This window comes from Dromiciops gliroides, chromosome 2 (genome assembly GCF_019393635.1).
Source record: "Dromiciops gliroides isolate mDroGli1 chromosome 2, mDroGli1.pri, whole genome shotgun sequence".
NCBI classification, from domain to species: domain Eukaryota; kingdom Metazoa; phylum Chordata; class Mammalia; order Microbiotheria; family Microbiotheriidae; genus Dromiciops; species Dromiciops gliroides.
Window position 1 is genome coordinate 58213471 of NC_057862.1, and position 7156 is coordinate 58220626.

The window sequence follows — 7156 nt, forward strand, 5'->3', positions numbered from 1 at the left end:
ACCTAAATTTTCTGACTCCAAGGACAGCCTTCTGATCCACTGTCCCATGCTTTTTCTCTTCTTCATCTGGAAAATGGTAATAATACTTGTGTCATCTACCCCCTAAAGGTTGGTTTGAGCATCAGGAGATGTTGTCTGGAAAGACATATGACTGTGGGTATATAGAATGTGGCATATGCTGTCAGACTGCTGGTTTTACATAATGGTTTTCTCTCTGTCACAGAGGGAGTACTCATTGTGGAGGGAACATTACATCTAGAAATGATTGTGACATAAAAAACAAAAGGCATCAAGTAAACTTTTTTATTAAATGAAAATCTATGATAAGGGAGAATCAAAGACAAGGAGAGAGAGACAGAGGGACAGAGAAAGACAGGGTGGGATTAAGATAGAAAGAGAGAGACAGAGATAGAGAGATAGAAAGACAGAGATGGGGAGAGAGACAGAGACAGAAAGAGAGAGAAAGAGAGACAGAGGGACAGAGAGAGTAAAGTTCTTTGTGACAGGCAAAGTGTTACACAAATGCTAGCTATCATTATTATTTATGGACCAAAGGACTCAGAAAAACAGCTATGACCTAACCCATCACTTCTCAGTGAATACAAACAAGGTCTATGCTAACTTCGCCCTCTCTCCTGCCATGTCCACTGATGAGGAAAGCAGACAAGCCTGACCTCAGATACTATAAACATTTATCACAGATTTGGGTGCAATCCCTACAGCTCAATTGCCCTTTTTTCTCCCACTGTCTGCAGAAATTTCCCATCTCTCTCTACCAACAAGACAGCCCTTAAAACCTGTTGTTCCACAAGGGAAGGGGTCTGGGAATACTTTGAAGAGTCACCACAGGACCAACATTCCTGCCTAAACTGCGAACCTAGGCGGGGCACCAATGGACTAGGCTACCATCTGGTGCCCCCCCCCCCTGCTTAGTGGTGGTACTGGCCAGCCTCCTTCAATCCCTTCTTTCTCATAGTACAAATCTATGATCATCTAAAGAGTATAAATTAAGCCCTGATGCTCTCAGTACTATCTCAGGTACTTTGGGGTGAGTTGGAAATGCCTAGGACACAGCTTCTTCTACAAGAAGCTTACAATGCAGTTAGGGAGAAAAGGGATAAACACAAAGCACAATGAATAAACTGGACAATATATAATTAATGAATTATGGACTATAGACAACCAAAAAACAAGGCGGCATAAAAAAACGTGATCATTGTATTATGCTAAGAGATTAGCTACACTATAGGAGTTCAACTCAGGAAGTGATCACTGTGGGGCTTTATTGTCAGGGAAGGTTTTAAAGAGGATCACAGATTTAAAACTGAAAAGAATATTAGCAGTCATCTAATCTAACCCCTTCAATTTAAAGCTTTCAGAAACTAAAGCTCAGAGAGTTTATGTAACTGATGGTCCAAAGCCTCAAACTCTGAGTTTACATGGAAAGGAAGGGAGACCGCTCCCCAAATCATAATTTCTTCTTTAACTTATATCAACCCCCCACCCAGATTTTACCCTGAGAAATCTTGGAATACAGATTATGTCTTATTCTCCAGATTCTATCAAAGTGCTATACCCAATATATGAGCAAATTTGGAAAACAGCTCTGACCATTGGATTGAAAAAAAGATCAGTTTACATCCCAATACTAAAGAAGGGGGGGTGCAGCTAGGTGGTGAAGTGGATAAAGCACCCACCCTGGATTCAGGAGGACCTGAGTTCAAATCCAGCCTCAGACACTTGACACTTCCTAGCTATGTGACCCTAGGCAAGTCACTTAACCCTCATTGCTGTGCAAAAAAAAAAAAAATACTAAAGAAGGGCAATGCCAAGGAAATGTTCAAGTTACCAAACAATTGTGCTCATCTCACACCAGCAAGTTTATGCTTAAGATTCTGCAAGGTAGGCTTCAGCAATTATGTGAACTGAAAATTACCAGAAGGGCAGGCTGGTTTTTGAAGAGGCAGAGGAACTAGAGACCAAATTGCCAACATTTTCTGGATTCTGGAGAAAGTAAGGAAGTTCCAGAAAACATCTACTTCTGCTTCATTGAGTACACTAAAGCCTTTAATTGTGTGGATTACAACAAAATGTGGCAAGTCCTCAAAGAGATGGGAGTACCAAATCATCTTACCGTCTCCTGAGAAATTTGTATGTGGGTAAAGAAGCAACAGTTAGAACTGAACCTGGAACAACGAATTGGTTAAAAATTGGAAAAGGAATATGACAAGGCTGTATATTGTCACCTTATTTATTTAACTTACATGCAGAGTACATCATTCAAAATGGCAGACTAATCAAAAGTCAGAACTAAAGTTGCCAGAAGAAATATCAACAATATCAGATATGCATATAATACCACTCTGATGTGAAAAAGTGAAACGGAATTAAGAAGCCTCTTGATCATGGTGAAAAAGGAAGGTGTAAAAGCTGGCTTGAAGTATAACATAAAAAAACTAAGATCTTGGCAACTGGTTCCATCATTTCCTGGAAAATAGAGGGGGACGAAATGGAAGCAGCATCAGATTTTATATTCCAAGGCTCAAAGATCAGTTCAGGGGCAGCTGGATGGCGCAGTGGATAGAGCACCCACCCTGGATTCGGGAGTACCCGAGTTCAAATCTGGCCTCAGACACTTAACACTTACTAGCTGTGTGACCCTGGGCAAGTCACTTAACCCCAATTGCCACACACACACACACACACACACACACACACACACACACACACACAAAGATCAGTTCAGATGATGACTATAGCTATGAAATTAAAAGACTCTTACTCCTTGTAAGGAAAGCTATGGCAAATCTGTACAACACACTGAAAAACTGAGACATCACCTTGTCCACAAAGGTCCCTATGGTCAAAGCTTTGGTTTTTCCAGTAGCAACGTATGGCTGTGAAAGTTGGACTATAAGGAAAGCTGAGTGCCACAAAATCAATGCTTTTGAATTGTGGTGCTGGAAAAGACTTTTGAGAGTCCTTTGGACAGCAAAGAGATAAAATCAGTCAGTATTTGAAGAAATTAATCCAGACTATTCACTGTGTAAGGGGTTAAAATTCTAGCTATACTGTCTAAAATATCTAATGAGTGGTCGCCAATAAATTATAAGCTTTAGCAAGAGTTAGACTTTTAAGCATTTATCAAGGAGAATAAGAATTTGGTAAAGAGAGAGAGAAAGGCCTAGATTAATCTATTTATTAAAGGGAGAGCACATTTCTAGCTCCCTTCTCCACCAGAGTCTTCAGGAAAGAGAGTCAGCCAGCGCGCCAGCCTCCCCCTTCCTCCTCCCACAAGCCAACATCACTTCCTGATGCCAAAGAAAACCACATGGTCCTGCCCTCAGAGGCCCTCTCCTCATGGCGGAGCTTTTCTACAGTAAGTCTCCAGCAGGTGGCGTCATTCCAGTCGTTACAACTAGAATGTCAACTACTAAAGCTGAAGCTTAAATAGAAGACAAGGACTCATTGGAAAGGACCGTGATGTTGGGAAAGATTGAAGGCAAAAGGAGAAGGGAATGGCAAAGGAAGAGATGGATAGATGGAGTCATGAAGAGAATGAACATGAACTTGGGTAAACTTTAGGAGATGGTGGAGGATAGAAGGTTCTGGTGGGAAGGGGGGGAGATTGCAGAGTCAAACAGGAATGAATGACTGAACAACTTGTTCTCCACATATGTGAGTAAAGGGATGCAGTACAAGCACCCAGGGTAATAATGCATATATCAAGTATAGAACAGCCTTTATTTTATCCCAAAGAAAATACAAAACACAAAAAGGACTCCAGAAATTCATCAACAAATGCAGATATTACCTAAGGGACTCCTAATAGCCTCAAGCAATTAAAAACAATTATCCTTCCTTTCCCACTTTCCCCAGGGCTCTAAAATCCTCTGGGCACAAAATACCACCCTGCAATTTGAACTACCCTTGGAAGAAAGCAAACTTGGTTCTACAGACAGCACCCTGACATTCCAATAAGCCCCATTTTCCTTAATGAAGCTTACAGTCCCACAGACTCAAAATGCTACTATATAAATTAAACTTAGCACAATGCTTGACATATGGTGAGTGCTTAACAATTTTTTTTTTCATTCATTCATTCACTCTAATCAATCTATGGGATTATAGTCGGGATCCAAAAATTTTCAATAGCCTAGATCAGTGGACCAAATGAAATCAGAGGAAAATTAGGATGAAAGAGCTTAGTCCAACTCTTTCATTTTACAGATGAAGAAACTGAGGCCCACAGAGATTAAACTGCTTTCTGAGGTCCCGTAATTAGTATGTAATTGAGCCAAGATTCCAACTCAGGTCTCCTATCTCCAAATCCATTATTCTTTCCACTGTATCAGCCTGTGATCAAAGGTGGTCACCTGCCTCCCTTAGGTGAGACTAATGTAAAGTTTCACACCTGACCTCTAAAAATCAATTTCAAAGGTAAAAGATACTAACAATAATTCCCATTTATATAGCACCTTAAGGTTTGCAAAGAGATTTCCATATATTATCTCATTTAATTCTCATAATAACCCTGGAAGATAAATGCTATTATTATGCATATTTAACAGATGAGAAAACTGAGGAAGACAGAAGTTAAGTAACTTGTCCAGCCCAGCTAGTGTCTGAGGTTGGGTTCAAACTCAGACATTCTTGACTTCAAGGTCAGAGGTATCTACTTCACCACCTAGCTTCCAGATAAAAGATGATCTTCACAGGACTCTCGGGCTTTCTGCCCAACAGGGACTTTGTCCTGCCCACCTAGGCTCTTGTTGTTCCCCTAAAATTTTTCCATGATACTAGTGAGGACAATGTTTAGTTCATCTTTGTGCCATCAAGTTAGAGTCAGAGTGGGAAAATCTTCATGATGGGAAAGACATAGTTAAACACAGTTAATATGAAAAAAAGAATTGAGTATTTTAGTGGACTAGGAGCTTGATGAGTTAAATTCATGAGTTAAACATGGTAGTCAAAAAAAGGAAAATTGAGATGTAGTGTCCAGAACACAAGAGGGAAGAGAACTCTTATGCTCTGCCATGACCAGACCACATGAAGAGTAGTATGTTATTCCTGGTCACTGTATTTTAGAAATAATTTTAACAAGCTGGAGAGCATCTTGAGGACAATGACCAGAGTGGCCAAGGGCATCGATAGTATTCCATGTGAAGATCAGCTGAAGGAATTAGAAATATTTAGCCAAATATAGAAGAGAATGCTTCCTTTCAGATATTTAAAGCACAGTCATGTGGAAGGATTAGTCTAGTCAGACTGACTCCAAAGGGCAGAACTGGAAGCAATGAAAGAAAAATCATCAAGGTCTTAAAACTATGTGCCAAGCACTGTTCTAAGAACTAGGGATACAAAAGAAAAAGAAAACACTCAGGGAGCTGACACTCTAAACCGGGAAGACAATATGCTGAGGAGAGTTCTGCTGCAAGGTAGGTGGAAAGGCCCAGAGTTCCCAAGGGCACAACCAAAGGACAGATGGAAGGCCCCAGAGTCTACAGGATGAAATGGGTGGAAACCAAAGAAAGGCATATTATGGCTTGACATAAGGAAAAACATTCTAAATCCTAGAGCTTCAATGCCTTAGGAAGTGGTGTGATTTCCTGACTTGAAGTCTATAAGCGCAGGTTAGACAGTCACTTGTTGTGAAGTATCATCTGTAAAAGCAAGAGAGAGGTTGTGAGGGGACAGACATTCAACTTCCTCTAACTGTTCCAGGAGGTAAAAGGTAGTGAAGGAGACACAGCCCATGATGATTGCCAAGCAACATGGCTTGGCACATCACCCACATCTGAACAAAGTCTGCAGTGCTACAGGGACTTTTTATCCCTTCTCAAAACCAAGAACAGGGTGTTCAGTTGGCCAAAGTCCATGTGTTTACTATCAGGCAAATGAACATTGGTATCACTAAAATGACACTTGAAAAGTACCCTTTGAATTGTAGCAAGGTTCAGGGGTGGTGTTCAGTGTCTGAATGTTATCCCACCTTCTAAATGAGCCTCTGAAAATCAACTTGCATTCAACTATTTCAGATTTGTATTCAAGTTTTCTCTTTAAGCCTGTTTTTCCTTTATTTTTCTCCTTATCTTCTGCAGTCCAATCAAACTGACCTTCTTGCTGTTCCTCCTATTCATTGGTCAGCATTTATTAAGTACTGACTATGTACCTCCCACACATCACCCTATATTCTATCTCCTTGGACTGTGTTCTGTATCTGGAATTTTTCCAGATTCCTTCTCACCCCCACCTTTTAAAACCACATGTTTTCTTCAAAACCCTAATCAGACACCTTCTATATGAAGCCTTTCCTGATTCCTCTCTAGCTACTATTACCTCCTTCCTCCCTCCAAAAGTACTTGCCTTATATCTGTTTTGCTCATTTTAATATTTATATATTGTCTTCCCCCAGCAGAACGTAAGCTTCTTGGGGACAGGGATTATTTCTTTTTGCCTTTGTAGTCCCAGAACATAGCACAGTGTCTGGCACATGGCAGGTGCTTAATAAAGCCTTGGTGATTTATTGATTAATGCTGCTGGGTATATTTTTGGTCAAGCATGAAGTGGAGTAAATGGTCTCTAAAGTCCCTTCTAATTCTGAGATTCTGTCAAATGGGTTTCTAGTAAACTGCATGTTGTTTGTCCTTCATTCTCTTTCTTTTGTGTGTGTGTGTGTGAGGTAATTGGGGTTAAGTGACTTGCTCAGGGTCATGCAGCTAGTGTCAAGTGTCTGAGGTCAGATTTGAACTCAGATCCTCTTGAGCTGAGGGCTGGTGCTCTATCCACTGTGACACCTAGCTTCCCCTTGTCCTTCATTCTCAAAGAGGACCAAGACAGATGTCATGACTTGAAGCGAATTGGCTTTAAGTGAAAGAGGGCTGTGCAAAGTCACCATCTCATTTTCTCCTCCAGAACCTTTTGGGTCCAGTGGCAAGATATACACCAGGATGAACTGAGATGGCCCCTGATGTTTAAGGCAATTGGGCAATTTCCCAAGGTCACACAACTAGTAAGTGTCTGAGGTCAGATTTTAATTCAGGTCCTCCCAACTTCAGGGTCAGTGCTCTATCTACTGCGACACCTAGCTACCCCTAAACTGCATGATATAATGGGCAAAGATGCTGATTGTCCCAGCATCTCTGCTCAGAGAAAC